Below are 3,784 nucleotides of genomic sequence, written 5' to 3' on the forward strand. Positions count from 1 at the left end.
TGTTAGCACGGCTGTATCTCACCACCTCACTTTTCTTTTTTCAATAAACGAAAGGGCATTAAATGTAAAGGAGAACATTTATTGTTTAGGATAACGATGATGTGATGACTTTTTTTAAACATTTTAACACAATGTAATTCATGTCTGATTATGTCACATGACATTGTGTTTATAATTATTATTATTAATTATAAAATAATTTTAATTTAATAATAAAATGATATTTAGATAATATTAAAATATTATTAAAAAATATTGTTAAAAGTATTCTTATCTCATTGTTTATTATCGTAATATTCTTTATTTTTTTCATTTATTTTTCACATCACATTATTCTTATTTGAACATGTTTAAATTTGTTTGAGTTGTACAAAATTGGATAAACTTGATTTTGTTTTCATGTAAAGATTTAATTAAAATAGAATAACATATATAAATTTAATTTTATGAATTAGTTTTATAAGATTTAATTAAACATATACAAAATTTTTAATGATATAAGAACATGTTAATCTATTTTAAAGTTTAAATTAATTACAAAACTAAGGTGAAAATCTTTCAAACAAAATTAAAGATGTTTGTACTTATTTATCCTTCAATTGTGGAACTATTAGAATAGAACGAAAATAAATAAGATATTGATAAGAGAATTGAAATGGATAGAAGCCAAAAAGAATGCGTTTGGAAAATTAATATAAATGGATAGAACTTTAGATTGTTAGGATAAAGAGAAGCTGAAAAAGAAAAAGTTGTCTTTCAAATCATGAGATATTTTTCTTTTTCTTAATATATATTTGGTTAAATAGATCTATTGGTCCTTATTTTTGCTGGGTTTTTTCAATTAGATCCCTGTGTTTTAAAAATAATCAATTTGGTCCCTAAATTTGAAAACTTTAACCAATCAAGGACATTTCGTTAACTTTTCTGGACGGCGTTAAAAATGGTCTTGCTGNCAATCTAGCTGTCATGCTGTGAGTTAAAATATTTGTTTATTGAAGAAGCAATCTAGCTGTCATGCTGTGAGTTAAAATATTTGTTTATTGAAGAAGCAATCTAGCTATCATGCTGTGAGTTAAAATATTTGTTTATTGAAGAAGCATGTGGTTTCATTTGCTCTCACCCAAAATAGAGAGACCCTTCTCTAGAGCGAGGAAGAATGGTGTCTGCCGCACACCCATACTAGCCTCTGCCGAATCAACCACGCCGGCCACCGCAAGCCGAGAACCAGGGCGTCGCCGACTCCACCGCTCACCGTCGAGACCATCGCCGGCCGCCGATCCAGATCTTCCTTTCTTTCCTCTTCGCGTGCGAGGGAGAAACTCTTTCTTCACCTTGCGACGTCGCCGCCTCTGCCGAATCAACCACGCTGGCCACCGCAAGCCGAGAACCAGGGCGTCGCCGACTCCACCGCTCACCGTCGAGACCATCGTCGGCCGCCAATCCAGCTCTTCCTTTCTTTCCTCTTCGCGTACGAGGGAGAAACCCCTTCTTCACCCTGCGACGTCGCCGCCGCTGCCTCCACCGAAGTCGACCGCTGCGAGCCACCACCGTTCACCGGTCCAGAGGTGGCCATTACCGTCGTTCACCTCTTTTCTCGCCGGAGACGCGAGTCACTTGTTGATGGGTTTTCTGGTTGTTTGATATTTTATTTATTGAGATTGGAAATGATGAGTGTGTGTTGTGTGAGTATGGTTTGGTGAGGAAGAAGATGAAGGCATGGGGATTGAAGAGGGATTCAGTTGGTGATGTTAACGAAAGAAGATTGAAAGTGGAATGAATCCTTGAACAACCGATTTTCTGATTTGTGTAATCTTCTCCGTTGTTTATGGTTGCTGTAACTGATTTAGGGTGTTTGGGCTGATTCCTTTTTTTGCAGAGAAAGGGCATGTGGTAAAAATCAAGGCTGATGGGGGTGTGCATGAGGGATATCGGTTTGCAGGTTTGGGTCATACGCAGAGGGTGCTAGTTTCAGTTTGCAGGTTTGGGGACAACAAACTTACCTTCACAGCTTCACAAAACTTTTCCTTTCGGTTCTGGTTTCCTCTGCTTTCTTGATTGAAGTTCTGTTTTGGTTATCCAATGCTTTTACTGGCGCGAGAAGGGTGAATGAGAGGTTCACGGATGACAACCAAGGTGAAAACCATCGGATCTCTCTTGCTTTGACCGTGAGGTTTCTTCTCTCTCGGGGTGAATGATGGTCCAGTTCATAGTAGTTGATGATATGAACCTCTCCCCAATTCTTTCTTCCATTCTATGCATAAACAAATATTTTAACTCCACGTGTCAAAGACATTATCTGCCACCTGTACAGTTATTGTTGACAGCACAGACCATTTTTAACGCCGTTTAGGAAAATTAACCGAATATCCTTGATTGATTAAAGTTTTCAAATTCAGAGACTAAATTGATCATTTTTAAAAAACGGGGACCTAATTGAAGAAATCCAACAAAAATAGGAACCAATGGATCTATTTAACCTATATATTTTTAGGGTTAAATATGTTTTTAGTCCCTATACTTTGGAGCGATTTTGGTTTTAGTCCCTCTTTCAAACTATGGTACAATTTAGTCCTTCAACTTTATAAAACTCTGGTTTTAGTCCTTTTTACCAATTTTTTTTGAACTTTATTTGTTGTTTCAAACGCGTTTCTCAGTTAACATTGAAGCAAAAATGTGTCAAACAGTGTAAACAATCCAAATGCTACAATGAAACGTGCTTGAAACAAAAAATAAAGTTAAAAAAATTTGGTAAAAAGGACTAAAACCAGAGTTTTCTAAAGTTGAAGGACTAAATTGTACCATAGTTTGAAACAGGGACTAAAACCAAAATCGCCCCAAAGTATAGGGACTAAAAACATATTTAACCCATATTTTTATGTCATAAGAGAAAACTAACTAAGATTATAATTGCAATAATTTTAATAAAAAAATAAACAATTCCCGTTTTTTAATCTCTCTTTCTTCTTTTTTTTTTTTCGCAAAATGGATGTAAACCAAATGTTTTCTTTCTCTTTCTATTTTTCTACTTAATCAAATAACATAAAGTTGTTTCATCTCTTCTATTTTATTTTCTTTTCCAAATTTGTCCGAAAATAGAAAGAGTTAGAGATTTTTAGTTCAGAATACATAAAACAAAATGTTTTCAAGGATAATATTGGAGTAATATATGAACATCCATAAATATGATAGCATATATATTTTTATTTATATTTATATTTTTAGTATATATTCCATTTGTAAATTTCATTGTTTATATTTTTATTTTTTATCTTTAATATAATTCTAGGTATTTATTTTTTCAATGATATTAAGTAACGTGTGTAACTATGAGTCATTCCGATTGGATTCTATAGTCCAACTATTTTGTACATTGCTACTTGCTGTATATAATTATTAGTCACTCTTACTAGACTCTACAACCCAATTGTTGTGTACCACTACCACCTATATCATCCTTTGTTCATATTATGTGATCACATTGGGAAAACAACCCTAGTAAAAGATTTTATATGTATCACAAGTTAAAATACTATTAACGTCAATAATGCTTTGTTCGTTTTTAAGAATTTGGAGGAGATGATTTGAGGGAAATGATTTGAATAGATTTGAGTGGATTTGAGGGTAATTTTTTTGTTGTTTTTATTTAGTGGATTTGTGAGTAATTGAGAGTGAATTTGGAAGTAAAATTTATGAAAATTAGTGTAGGATTTGATTGATGTGATAGATTTAAAAAATTTATTTAATTAATAGAAATTGAAGATTACCAAAATACCCCTAGTTATTA

This window comes from Vigna radiata, chromosome 2 (assembly GCF_000741045.1).
Source record: "Vigna radiata var. radiata cultivar VC1973A chromosome 2, Vradiata_ver6, whole genome shotgun sequence".
Lineage (NCBI taxonomy): Eukaryota > Viridiplantae > Streptophyta > Magnoliopsida > Fabales > Fabaceae > Vigna > Vigna radiata.